This window comes from Toxorhynchites rutilus, chromosome 1, assembly GCF_029784135.1.
Source record: "Toxorhynchites rutilus septentrionalis strain SRP chromosome 1, ASM2978413v1, whole genome shotgun sequence".
NCBI classification, from domain to species: domain Eukaryota; kingdom Metazoa; phylum Arthropoda; class Insecta; order Diptera; family Culicidae; genus Toxorhynchites; species Toxorhynchites rutilus.
The window spans coordinates 25,581,577-25,596,879 of record NC_073744.1 but is presented as its reverse complement, the minus strand read 5'-3'; the positions used below and the strand labels follow the sequence as shown (position 1 = coordinate 25,596,879).

Below are 15,303 nucleotides of genomic sequence, written 5' to 3'. Positions count from 1 at the left end.
AGATGGCTGAAGAGTGGTTTTAGCATGTTATGTTAGGATATACTTCTAGGCGCCTTGCCCAATCACGCAGTATTATTTCTCGGCCTCTTTCGTATTCTGTCAGCGGTGAAGGTAAGTCGTGAATTCTGCGGCTAAGAGCTAAAGCATCTCCGAAATGGCTGATGTCTGGGTGACTAGATTCGCACACGATCTTGCCAGGAGTTTAATTTTTATTCAACTGAAAAGAACAATTTAAAAATATTCTGGGGATGCAAAATTATCCAAGGGGTATCATGTCTTAAAATTACATGAAACGTCGAGATCTACTGTCATCCCGGACTTTTTATTTTAAAAAATCGACATTTTAAGACATTTGGCATCAAGAATTTTTTTTTGAAAACCCCAATTTCCTTGGGTGATTTTCCCATTTTCAAAAAACTCGAACTTTGACCGTTTAAGTTCGATTGGCTGATATTTTGCATAGTGTGTTTTTCGAGGTGGTGAACATTTTTTATGGGGTAACCTTTTGAAATTCGAAATGACCATGTTCCTAGTCTATAGCCAACGCGTTCAGAAACCACATGAACCCGAAGCCCTAGAAGCTGCTCACCACAAATCGCAAAACTTGACTCGTTCGCCGACGAAAACTCTGTCGTGTGGTGTAATGATCATCCGGAGAGTATCTAGGTGCCACGGCGCGCGCTTCTGAAATTTTAATCCCCACTCATTCGATAGGGTGCCACCAGTGATTCATTGTATGTACGTATACGTCCTCTAGAATCAAGCGAGTCGAGGGTGGAAACATGTTGTTAAACGTGCGTCTCCCCAAAATTGACTGAAATCCCAGTGGCGGGGCCGACGATGGGGAGCTTTCTGTCTTGCTGGATTCGCTCGCAAATTAAAATAAAAATGCCGAACGACGACTGTATTTGTTCACACATTCCCTGGGGGCGGCGGCGGCATCGTATCCCTGAAACATACGTTTTCCCCCGCCTTTTTCATCGTAGCAAAGAAAAGCTGCCGAGGAGAACTAACTCGAAAGGGGGTGTTCTGGGTGTTGCCGCGAGGTGTTGACGTCTCCTAGGAAATCGGGCTGTGTTTGTCTGTGCGTGTGACGAATGGGTCTCATTTGCTGCGAAATAAATCCTGCACAGGATGTGACAGGAATGATTTCGAAAAGTCACTTTGACGAAATTGTACACCCACCCTGATTCGAGCGGCTTTGAGTGAACAATCTAATCAATTTTAAAGCTGCTACCAAGCTCGACATATTGAGGTTCCTTCCTTTTGGTGATTCCTTAAATAACGCCAAAACTTTCCCTGGGAATTTGCAGCAAACCGGGGGATACTGTCATTCACAGATGTCCTCCTTCCTCCAGCTTGAGCTTTGTAGCGCTACCAAGCTGCTTCGGTCATCGTGTGACGGATGCTCTCATCTAACAGCAGCAGCAGCAGCAGCACGTATGCTAATTTAATGCGTAAACTTTGTGCCAACATGCTCGATCCAAATTTAGAAGCAAAATATACACCCAACGCTGCTCTTCCGCTGAGATTCTGTCAGGACACAACTTTGGAAACAAATTATGTTACCGTTTTTTTTTGTTGTAAAATAAACTTTCTTTTGACACATGTTTACGAACACGAATAAATAAGCTTAATTGGTAGAGCTGGAACGGATCGAGTCGAGTTTTCTTGTAAGTTAGAGCAATATTGTTGGAACTTTTTGTATTAATAGAATTGTAATGTTGGCGAATGATTCCAGGTTCGGAACTGTGGTCTCGATGCTCCCGTCCAGCTGAAATTAAGACGTTGTTTTGAGGTTGTGGTATAATTTAATTTACAGAATTTCGATTGCTTATAACATTTGTGTTAAAAACCGATCTTTAGTAACCAAGAATGATCTGTATTTTTTTAGAATGGGGGCATGTGATTTTTTATCACTTGATTAATAAATATAAAATAAAAATTATAGGGGATCAAAACACGATCAAATTGTTGACGTAGGACTACGCTATTATTTCATTCAATTGGCTTGTTTCTAATTTCAGATATAATTTTAGAATCCTTTGAAATTTTAGAAATAACTGTTTAGTACAATGTTTTGACGATAATTGATTGATGATGCATCCTTGCCTTAGCAAGAAGATGATCATGTGTCGCAATTGATAGACGGTAGACTTTTTCGCATTTGACACACACTCGCCAACAGGCGATTATATTCTTGTTGCACCAGCACCGTTATCCCACATCTCATAACTACATCAATCTATCTTCGACACCGGACGAGAACAACAACAATGGCAATATATACATGTATAAAATATCATGCTACATGTTACTTAGTGTTACCTCAGAAAAATCGCACCTCTAGACAATTTTCGTACAACGCAAACCAACATTGGTGCTTCGTTCGACAGAGCATGCACACGTATGGCTTTGTGTGGTGGTGGTTTGAAGCGACTAGAAACTCAAATGAAACTCCATTGGCCCCTATTTACACGGTACTTGTTCTACACGATTTCGCTTTTACACGGTTCATAAAACAACAAATTTTGAAAAACCTAAAAAATGTATATATGACCCATTCCATGAGTTTATGCACTAGAGAACCAAATTTCAAATCTAATTTTAGGAGAAAATTGAAAACGTTATTTGAATAAACACTAGTTATATCATAAATTTTTTGTGACAAATTTATTTTTTATGCACCAACCTTTGAGAGAGGCGAGTTTAAAAAACTACATAATTTTATTTAAAATCTTTTAGGTTTTCACTATATTTATGTTTCTTGAGATATCTCTGCACGTGCTTAACCAAACTTCAATGTCTATATACTATTGAATATGTATATATTTTATCCCATTTATTTATTTAAGGCTCATTAGCATTTTAGATGTAACAGAGCCAAATTTGAATCGTGTACATGTCACATGGTTATCATATCTATAATTAGCACATTACATTACACAGTTGTCATTCGCCAGTATTCCTTCTATACCATTACATATGGTACATTCACACAGTAGCCATTTAGGCGTAAGAGTATTCTTTCTGTTCTTTCATTATCCAGTTGGACCACCAGACAGCGTAGACAGTTGATTGATCATTGTTGAGTTATTTATAGAACAGCAGCCCGATGTGTCTTGCAGAGCAGAGCAGTTAGTTGTATGGATGAATCAATCTTAAGGTAATATTATATTATCAGGCACGTAGCGTAACCGGTACGGCACGTTTCATGCAAGACAGATATTATTGCGTGTGTTTCAAATGTGTATGCGTATATACAGCGGAACGGCTCCGGACATACACAGCACGTTTCAGACAAATGCATGAAGGAATTCTCGAAAAGAATATTTTGCCGGTGCCGGGCACGAACTACACGGGCGAGTAGCACCATACATACAAATCAAACGTCGAAGTTCGTGGTATGAGTGCGCTCGTCGCTCTTCGGTACGACATCGATTTAATCACCAGTAGCATTTCTCCGCTCCGTCTGCGCTGCTGGTCCGTACAGAGAAGTTGCTATGCCTGATGATATGAGTACATCATGTATTTGTCTGCCGGTGTCGGTACGTGCCGTTTACGCTACGTGCTGGATAATATAAAACGGCCTTTATTTCGACCGTGGATCGATCTCCATCGATGATGATTGTTGCGTGGACGTAGTTATTCTGTAACAACACAAAGATGGTCAATAAGGGCCCTGAGTTTTGAACTCACGATCGATCGCTTACTAAGCGAACGCGCAACCAATGTGGCTACGGAGACCCCCTATACTATTGAATAGGTAATTAAATGCTTGTTTGAAGAGCCGTGGGTAGACCTTCGTTTCATTTTGTAATTTATGAGAAACAAGCATTTGAAAAATAGGTATTTTGACCCGTTGTCACGTCACAAAAATAGAGCATTTTTTTAGTTTATCAAATGAACATAGGTTCAAACATTTTTATACTTGGGTTTCTCAGAGCGAACAATGAAGGTCAACAGCCCACAAAATTTGGTTGAGATCGGTCCACAAATAGAGGAGTTTCAACTGTATCCAGAAGTTGTTGTCACGTCACGAAAAGTATACGATTCATTCGAGTGTGACGTAACAACATTTTGACTCGCTATAAACACTTTTTTGCATTTACATGAATAAAGCACACAAAATTAAACGATGTTATAAGAAAATTTTCAACAAGAATCATCAGTTTGAGAATATTATTTAGTTAGATTGGCTTGTTGTCAGTCAAATACTTTTGTGACGTGGCAACACCTGACTTTTTGCTGTTTCGGACTGTTGAACATTAACACGTTGAGTCCAGCGTCGGTCCCTAGGGGCCGACGTTGAGCTTTTTGGTAGGAAAGCGCTGACTGACTGGGACTGACAGTTACAAAATAAGAAAATAAAAATATATACGGTTTGGTTTCCGGATGTTTTACAAAATTTGACTACTTTCTATTTATACAACAAGTATCTTTGGAAGCTGGGATTGAAACTGATATTGTGCAAACGCTCTAGATGTGCGCTGATTGGAAAGCGGAGCAAGATAAAATCGGAGCTTAACGTGTTAATGATTAATTTAATTAATTACAGTTCCATTTCAAAACATACAAATGATCTTTCTCCTATGTTTTATCAACAACATATGAACGTAGATTCCATAACATAAGATATAATCTTATTTCAACTTCCGGTTTGCTGATCGTAGTATAAAATGCTAAAAAATATAGAAATCACATATGACATGGGCCTACCAGCGGAAGTCGAATATCGTATTCCGATGCCATTTTGGAATCGAGGATGGTGACTTCCGGTTCGGTAAAATCGGATATAATAGGTAATGTTGGCATATATTCATGAATGCACGAAGAGGAATGAAAAAAGAATAATGTTTGATAGCGAGAGATAGGATTTAAGTGAGAGGGAGATAATGTTTGAGTGGAGAGAACTTAGCCTTAGAGTGACGTGTATGCACTGGAGAAATAGTTTAGTAAAAGCAGCTACCAAATCTTTAGTAGCCAAAACATTGGTAAAATATACAAATGTTTTGTAAATATTACCAAAATTGCGTAAAAGCGATGTCAGACGCAATGAACGTTCCTACCAGAGATTCGTAGATTTTACTTCATACCATTAGTAACTTTGTTTTTTTTTCTCATACCTAACATCTGTGATGTGCGCATTTTGCAATCGCCATTTCTATTTTGGAGATGAAGCGATTCGGAGGTAAGCAATTTGTTGATGTTCCGTTTCATTACATATATACATATTTAATATTATTAACATATGTATTTCTTTTCTTCATAGAGACACGAGAGAACAAAATGCGGATGAAACGTGCTGGTGCTACCGACACTCCCTAAATAATGCAAACTAGAGCGATGCAGCAGGAATAGGAACGGGAACTTTCCTCGTGTGCGCTGCTCATAGAATAAGTTATATATTATTATTATAATGTATTCTAAGTATGTGGAGTTAAATGTAATCAAATAGAATTTTTTAAATTAAAAATAATTATTAAAAAACATTTTTATTATCCCTTTATTTATCTCTCACAAATGAGAAGCAAAATTTTCACTGATATTGCACCAATGTTGGACCAACAAATCGTAGTTTGTTTGACGTTTGTGCCTACCATTTTTCTTTCGTAATATGTACCAATGATTAGTAGGGTAGAAAATGACTAGAGAATTGGCAACATGTACCAAAAAATTCGTCGTATTTACTAACTATTCCTCTCAGTGTGGAGTTATACAAAGAAAATGCACACGCAAACATTAACGATCAAAGTCAACGATTAAAGTCAAAGTCATCTCCAACACGCAAACATAAACGCCCTTGCACAGGTATGTGCGCAGATGCATACATAGAAATTATCAAGAGTTTCTGCTAGCAAAATCAAATGCGTTCCCCCTGTAGTGAGCGCCACTCGATGAACCAGGATTGAGCTAGCCATTGATGGCAAACGCCAGAGTGTGCGTGTTAAACAATCACGATCAGAGCTTGGAAATATTGAGCTTGTTAAGCAACATTGAAAATATATTTTTATCAGTGTAACGCGTTTATTTTGCTTGTCGATTCTACTGTCATTCATTCGACGGCAAACAAATTTACAACTGTGTTCATTCATATTCATTCTGTGCTCTCTGAGCTTTCCTCAAAGCTCGAGTCATGAGAATTCATTCACATTTATTCATTGCCATTGAATTGTCAGGAATGTTGTGACTGTTCATTTTCAGTATCCCGATATGTGTGTGATTTTCTCATTGAGTCAGTGCCTTGCTTATTCAGTTGTTTTTGAAGATACTCCGAAAAAAAGAGCAAGATCTGCATGCACACTCACAGCTAAGGATTGCTTAGGCTTGGACGGCGAGGGGGCATTCTGCAGAATCGATCCAAGCAGCGAATGCAAACTGTGTCAGCCAAAGATGGATGTTGGCAATTTCATCCGCTAATCCTATAGCATAGTTTGATCCGTTTTAAAAGGAAGCTCGAAATAATCCCATTGCGGTCGTGTCTTGGACACCACCATTTTATGTTCGTGTGTTCAGAATTTAAAAAGAATTAAATGTTTGAAATTTGAGTCAAGACGGTATTTTTTACATCGGAATTCTTCTTTTGAAGCATTTCTGACAAGTGGATTTGGAACTGCATATTCACTATGTAAAATGAAAGCAATTTAACTGAGACGGAAACCTTGCATGCTTGAACAATTTAATTTATTGTCACTATTATGAGCATTCTGTAGTTTCTTATCTTCCTCAACGAATTTCTCCGTTTCGTCAGTGTCCGAGAACGATGCTGATAGTGAATGAACTGGTATGTTAATGTCAATGAATGACAAAACTAGGGATATTTTGTTTTGCTCACATTCCGTGAACGCAGAACAGAACGAAAAACAGAATGAAAAAAAAACTGGATGAATCAACTGTGAGTGGCTTGCTGTGATTGTGAGGTTTGGCGTTGGTTCATTTTCGGTATCCCGAATGCAATGGTATAATGATCGAATGTGGCCGGAAATTCAGCTGAAAAGATTGATGTGATACAGATATTTCCAAGCACTGATCACGATATAAAAGCTTGTGGTCGGGTTATTACCACCACGACTTTTCCCAAATAAAGACACACCGTGTATTACAGGTTACAGGTAGATTCAATTTATATAGTTTATTTTGATGAACATACCAGAAACAATTAAAATTGCCTTGTTTCACAATGTTTCACAATATAAAAGAAAATAAAACTCATTTTGCACACAGGTCGAATATATTTCTTCTCTGGTTTTGAAGGAATGAAAACGTAAAATGGCGCTGAAATGCTAGAATGAAGAGAGCCAGAAAAAAGTCACCATATTATCAAATTGTCAGCGTTATGACACCTTTCATTTGACACTATTGAAAATTCAGTAGGAAGCACCGTTCCTGAGATACAAAGGAGGGTAGGTTCAAGACCACCTGTTGCGTTAGAACCACCTTCCCCTATAGGATGGACTTTTGGAAGGGGAAGGGGAGATCTCAGAGAAAAGTAAGAAGTATTCAGAATAATTAAAAAAACACAAAAATAGTATATCGCATGCTACAATACGTTGAAGTTCTTATTTAATACAACTTTTTGATTGTGTTACGTGACAACGCTTCGTGGAGACTGTTTATTCGCACAGAGAGCGTTGTCACGTCACGAAATGCATGCCGTCAAAATGCATGTTCTTGCGAGTTTTTTGAAAAACTGAGTATACAGGAATCTACATTCATCTTTCATTGACAAATCATAGGACAAAGTTTGTATGTTTTGAAACGGAACTGAAAATACAACAATAATGTTCAAAAGTCGGAACCCGCAAAAAGACAGGTGTTGTCACGTCACAAAAGTATTAAGCTGGCAACAAACGAATTCAACTGCGAAATATTCTCCAAGTAAAGATTTTTGTAGAAAATTTTCTCAATTTCACTTTAAAATCATTTACCATTTGGAAATCGTGTGATTTATACATGAAAATCTGTTTTTAATGAGTCAAACCGTTGTCACGTCACGCTGAAATGGGTCATATGTAGACCATATGAAAGAAAGTAAACTAGGATCGTAGTTTTGACTACGAGTGCGATTTTATGTTTCAGAACTGGCAAGTTATCAATTTTATAGCTTTATTGGAATTTTAGAGCTTTATTGGAATTTTATAGCTTTATTGGAAATGCAATTCAATGATTAATAAAGCAATAAATCTACGCAGCATTGATTTTTTAATCACTAAGTCTGAAGTCGAATCAGAAACCTTCCCGAGTTCGTCGACTGTTGAACCAGAATCGCATGCTAAAGTGATAAGGATAACTTTATACTAACCAGAATAAAAAGACTGGTAGTTCCTAAAAGAGGTGCTAGCGAATAAACTAATTGCAATTCAGTTTCTTGAAGAATTCTTTGCGTTATTTGTATCCAGAATTTATAATGAATTCCATAAGTATTTTTTTATTTCTTAAATAACATAGCAAAATAGGAGTTTACATTCAACATGGTTTTGTCGGGAACCTATCTTCAGTGTAAAACGAGGGATAGGTGTAGTTCTGTTGATAACCTGGGGCTTCAGATTCTGGTTTTGATAGCTCACCATCAACACGAATGAACTATCAGAAATACAACGAAGTACTTCAGAATCATTTACTGTTGTTTTTGCATCAAAAACAATGTGGTGATTGGGTAATTTGGCATCAATTCATAAAATCCGGAAAGTCATGGCATGGTTTAATGAATAGGGGCTTCAGACTGATCAGCTTGTTTACCAGATCAAAACTCTATCAAGAACTTAAAGGGAGTGATCGTACGAACAGTAGATCCAGCTTACAAACAGTTTGAGTGATTTGAAGAGCTTAAACGAGCAATATCCTTTGCGCAGAACGAGATATACACTACGACATGGCGCAGCTGGGTCGAAACCACCCCCAATTGTGTTATTTGAACTGATTAAGAACTTAAGAAGACCTACGAATTAGAAACTCATTGTAATTCATGTGAATTTGACGTTAATTTTGCAAAGGAGTGAGAGTTTTTCCAACTGGTTCTATTGTTATGAAACACTGGAATTTTATCTGAACATAACATAACAATAAAAAACAAGACCATAACAAGTAACAGTAAAGCCAGTCTTACAAATGAAATTAGTTATTGTATTTCACACTTTTTCTTGAATGGCGTTAACGTTCCCTGTGGAACTTTAGCCGTTTCAACGTATGCATTAACTAGCGTCATTTATTAATACTTAGTTGTGATTTCTTAAGCCAAATAACACGCCTTGTTCCGAGGGGCAAGCTCTTGAATACGCGTGACCACAGTGCAAGTCGAAGGAAATTTCTTTGAAGAAAATTCCTCTAGCCAGAACGGGAATCGAACCCGAACACCCGGCATGATAATGTGAGACGCTAACCACTCGGCCACGGGTGCACCTGCATTCCACACTAAACACTTCAAGTATATTGAAGTTGAACTATATACTTCAATTTAACCGATTTCTTACATATCTCTGGAAACTCAGGAAAATGGAGTGGTTCTAGTGTAATGAAACGCAGTGTATGACACTAAAAATACTGAAAATGATCACTGGAGAATGCATTTCCCGTGTTGAAATTGCTAAACAAGATACGAAACTTGTATATAAGACTACAGCTAAGTGAGGAAGGAAGCCTAAAATGGCTGCTTTGTGGAGTTCCACCCATCATCATTAATGATTTAAATCGTTCCATTTGCATTTTTTTAATCAATAGCAAAAGGCTCAGATATACTCAGGCAATCCCTTATTTTAGTACTCATATTTCGGAAATATGAATACTAAAATACTGAAGAAAAATCGACCTGCTCACTCAGGAACGTTTGAGGATTGAACATTCCAGGCTTTCCCAAGCACTGAGTAAAGGGGGCTCCTGTCTGGATGGTCGAAAAATAATGGATTTTCGTGATTTTTTTTCCATATGTTAGGAATAGAGCAAAGTGTTCGGGTATTTTGGTGATTGTCTAAGGCAGTGTCTTAGAATATCAACAAATATTCACGAGTAACGAATATGATTTTAGTTCAGTGTAAATGACTTTTTTTCAGCTCGAAACACACTGCCCTCATTATATTGATGACAATAACAAACGAGTTCATTTTGTTCATATCGCTGATGCATGAACAAATTTGCTATAATTAATGAATGCGCCATTGAGTGGGGTTCATAACTTCGCTGTTATTTATACTTTGAATATCAAAAGCAACAAATTGATATTTCTCACATTCGAAACGATGTTCGTTCTGGCAATGATTTTGAGCCAAAATTCAAAAATAAAATAAAATTAGTCAGGCTGGATCATTTAGAGAACAAAAACGCCAGAGCTCGATGAAACGATCTTTGCAAGAAATCGCGCAGAATTTTGTTTGGCGAGACGGTAACAACGGCATTGCGAACGATCCCTAAACACCGTATTGCAATTGAATAACAATTGCTCCTAGACTCGATGGTCAAATGGATTACAACATATCATAATCTTCTTGTTGCCTGCGTTGATTTGGAAGGACTTAAACATCAGTACAATCCGACCTACATAAAAACCAGCCGCACACAGTTACCTCTGGTTAAAAGTAAACAACAGCTGATATTCATTTGGCTAAAATGAAATTCTGTTCTGGCATTCTGAATAATCAAGATGAAAATGACATTGGGTGGAAAAATAAACATCAAAACATATTGATCAACAAAAGTTCATTTGCTCATATTCACTGGTTGCTTGGATCTGTCATTTTGATTTTCGTTTGGAGTATATAGGTTTTCGATGCAACCTAGCTCGAAAATATATGCTTTTGAGCTGAACGAAGATGATTTTTTTTCAACACTGGTCTAAGGTATATTTGAAGATGTATTTTCCATTTTTTGAGTGCACTAATAATGATTATTAAGCTGTTGACAGCTGGATGCGTAAATGCTGTCTGAAAATCGGTACCTTGCTGGTGGTATCGGTTCAGAAGCAACGAGGTGTCGCAAAACGAATTCCAATGAATATTTTGAAACTTTGGGACAATACCTAAAGCGTTACATAGGGATTTTTGGAAATTCGATAAATTGCCAAAATGGCGGCCATTTTTGTTAAGAATGAATTATTTTTCATGAAAAATCTCAGTTTAGAAGCTCATAAAAAATCGAAAAAATTAGATATCCAAAAACGGCTATGTAACACCTTAGATGATTCATTTTCACATGCTGATAAAAAATATTCAGCCAAAGCGGTCCAGTAGATCCAGAAATATCGATAGCCACAGCTGAAAGAAAATGGTTGCTAGAAAAACACGCTTAACAATTCGCATAGCAATACTATATCCCTTGAGATGACCTCATATTTATGCTTGTAACTTTCCAACGAAATCAAATATCAAAATATCCTTTTAAGACAATATTTCTGAGGGCATAAGCTTCCCAAAAATGCAATACAAAAAAAATGAATTTTCTTTTTCGAAGGTTGCTTGCTTGCTTCTTTGTTTTTAAATGGCTCCAAACTTTGCAGTTCATTTGCCCCTAAAACCTCAAGGGACTAAATTATGCAATTCGTCTAAATGATTCGTGCGTTGTGATATAGACTTTTGGTGCAAAACTTGCACCGCTTAAGTTATCCTCCGGAAAGGGAACCCATCTTCGTGGGCTTCACCATAGCATTCGCGTCGAAAAATATGGTCTGCCCAAGATTTATGACATAATTTCCTACGCACCGCTCCGCTTCCGGATCCTTACCCGAGCAAATGAAAATTTACTTCCACTCTCACCGATGAATTTTCTCCACCATACACCTACGATTTCCACACTCACACGTGCGGGAAACATATTCAAATTGGGAGATAAATATTGATAGAGGTGGTGGGGAGCCACCTTCGATATATCTCAACGAGCGTTGGGCAGGTGTGGGGTGTTGTGGGCTAATTTAGTTAGGAAACACATCTTCAGTGCACACCGCGCCCCGAGATAACGTCTGTAACAGAATTAAAAGACGTAATTATAGCGCAATTCCAGACACGTTCACAAAACCCGGGACGCGCCATCACCACCGCCGTAACCACGAAGGGTGGGTGCCAAATTTGGGTGGTGCGAAAGATTGTACCTTCTGGAACAAAAAAAATAAAAGGAAGAATTATTTCAATTATGTAACGTCGCTGATGAATAAATTATAAATTATTCAAACAGACAAAGCCTGAGCTGAGCCCGGGCTGAATAGCGACTTATAAAATTTAATATACATCTCGAGAATGATTAAATGAGCAAAAGGGAACAACGAAAGACGAACAAGGTGCGTATAGTTCTGACATCGCACTTCCGCACTCAGTCCTTTTTTTCTGTGCGACATATCAATGGTGAGGGGGCGCTGACTCGACACTTCCCGGCTGTGGTGGCAACGTAACGATATATCATTACCAATTCATGGTATTCCATTACAGGTTACGCTAATTTGATAAGCGGCTCTCCTGTCACACATTCGTTCTCGTTAGCGAAGTTTCGAAATGAGGAAAGTTTAACGGGCGTAATTATGGGCTGGCGATGGCAGAAAAATATTGCCGGAAAAGATTGGATTGATGCGCTTCCGCAGCCCACATCAACCCACGCACATAATGATTGCGTGGTCGGGGAGAGGTTTCTGGCTTGAAACAAAAAAAAAATTCCCGCGGAAGTGTAACATGAAATTATATTTTACAAACAAATAATTGGCCTCATCATCTTGCATGGTTTGCATTCCAACCTCATTGCGTCACATGAATGAACCCGTAATCGTTTTTGCGAACGCATTTAGCATATCTATAATTCACATTTTATGATAATGGAACGCAATCGGAAATATTTTATCGACAGCCCATCAAACGCTGAATACCAAACGAAAATAAATGATGATAGAAACAGAGGTCCGCGAGAGGTGATGTGAAGGGAAAAGGGACGACTGAAACCGTAAAAATATCTACACGGATCCAGTTATGATCGTTTGAACGAATGTCCACGCGGATGTCGGCAATAAATATGCGAGCATTTTATTTTAATGTTGCGGATTCTGGAATTTCCGGCTGGAACTGTGTGATAACATCGATTTCGTTTCGCGCCAATCAATCGGAAAATGAGGCTTTCAATTTAAATGATAATACTGTCCAAAGAGCTTAGCTAAATAATTAGATGGTGTTACTAAATCCACTGGAATTTGAGCATGGTACCGTGGATTGAAATTGCTGCAAACTTCATAACCATTATTCAATTCAGCATCTGCATCATCAATTGCACAACACAAGACAATATAAAAAAGAACTGCACTCAATAACAAGCACCATTTCTCAAGTGCATGCAGTCGAGAGAAACAAAAGCAGATAATCTTTTGTTTCTGGAAACCCCCTACGAGACGGGATGCAGCATTGCAACTTAAATACAACCCGAAATTCTCGCAGCGCACACATTCCACCCACGTACGAAGAACGTGTTTTATTTTGATAAATCGTTCTCACCTGCACTTTATCACACAATTAATAACCACTGGAGTCGTAACGGTTTCCTCGCTGGGTGGAGAAAGACCGCCACCCAAACCCCCACCCATCTAAACCGAGGCACCGTCTCGGCGTGGTTCTGTATCGTGACATAGATTCTGTATAGCACTTCTTCAATGTGTTTAGCATCCGGTGCCGATCGGGGTTCCATTACGCCGAGATGGGGTTGGGGGAGCACTTTGGATTCCCATTGCGGACGTTTGGAGCAATTCCGTTCCATATGCAACATAAATCAAAGATAGGCGAATTAATAACCTCGGAGGCTCGCGCTCGCACTCGCGTCCCCGTCCCCGAAGAAAGGATAATCCCCAATGTTTCTTATTGCCAGCCGAGCGTACCTTCGTCGTCATCAGGGGGCGCGCAGAATGATTTGCAAAGTCTCATCACTCTCAATCCAGGTCGGTCGGTCTGAGCGTTTGAAGTGATAAGAGGTCCTCAGAGGCATACATTCTTATGATGTATAAATAAAACAAAGAGAATCTGTTAGAGAAGTGTGGGAATTGCCATAATGGAGTCATTCTTATGTCAAGCTGGAAACGGAAAAGAAGTAAATCATCAATTTCATCTGTCGGAAGGATTTCCCAGATGGATTGAATATTTTACCCGGATACGGTACGCTGTGGATACAGGGAATGGAAAATAATCACTGCAATTTTCAAGATTCATCATCAGCCATTGATGATTATGGATGAGTTAGGAGGGTTCATCTTTTCTCATAAATAACAGACGAACGAAAGTCGTGATATTATGTCGCTTGTCATACAGGTAATTTATCACTGCTCAAAAAAACGACTATCTACAATCACAAACCACTGCTAAAAGTAATAGGAAACAAACATTGAATCAGAAACTGAATTCCACAATCTGTGTCTGAAGCGCCATAATTAGGTTATAACCTGAATCGTATATTTTGATACCAGAATTCATGACTGAATTCGGAAATCTGATTCCAGAATATATGATTGTAAAAAAAATATCATCTGAAATTATAAACCTCGATCTAAAAATCTAACATTTATGGTATCTGTAGTCTGAATTCGTTATCTTTAATTTGTTACTCGTGTTCACAACCGAAGTCTTGAACTCTTTCCCTTTCTCTTTCTCTTTCTCTTTCTCTTTCTCTTTCTCTTTCTCTTTCTCTTTCTCTTTCTCTTTCTCTTTCTCTTTCTCTTTCTCTTTCTCTTTCTCTTTCTCTTTCTCTTTCTCTTTCTCTTTCTCTTTCTCTTTCTCTTTCTCTTTCTCAGACCATATTTTTCGATGCGAATACTGAGCGAAGCATATGGATTTGTTTACCAGTTGGTCCGCAATGAAACAGCGACAAGTGGCTGTAACTCAGTCCTTGGGACTGTACGAATCGATTTCTTTTCAGTATTGACGTCGGATTGCGTCTTCCAGAAACGGTTGTATAACAGTTCACCCGAATGCGACATTCACCCGAAATTCCTGTCTCCTGATAATAAATATAATTTAATCAATACAACATTAGAGACAGAATCTCTTTCTCTTTCTCCTGTGAGAAGATCAAGATATCTCCCACCTCACTCAATGCATGTAAGGGAACGTATATGGAATAAAGCTCAGTGTGAATTTGCTATCTTAATCAGCAAGTCACGTTACTCGTATTGATCCGAAAGAATCATTAAACCCTCCATCGTAACATCTTTCTGAATCTGAATTCAAATCTGAATGCGAATCCATATCTGAATTTCCGAATCTGCGAATCTCAGAATCACATTTTGAATTTGAATCACAACCGATACACAATCTGAATCTGAATCTGAGAATCTGTATCTGAGTATGTGAATTTGAGAAT

At 38.3% G+C, this 15,303-nt stretch overlaps 1 protein-coding gene across 15 annotated transcripts in view; it reads right to left on the bottom strand.

Annotated features, from left to right (window-relative positions):
• Positions 1–15,303, bottom strand: part of LOC129776923 (peripheral plasma membrane protein CASK) — an 858,562-nt gene that overhangs the window by 295,280 nt on the left and 547,979 nt on the right. The window lies entirely within an intron of this gene.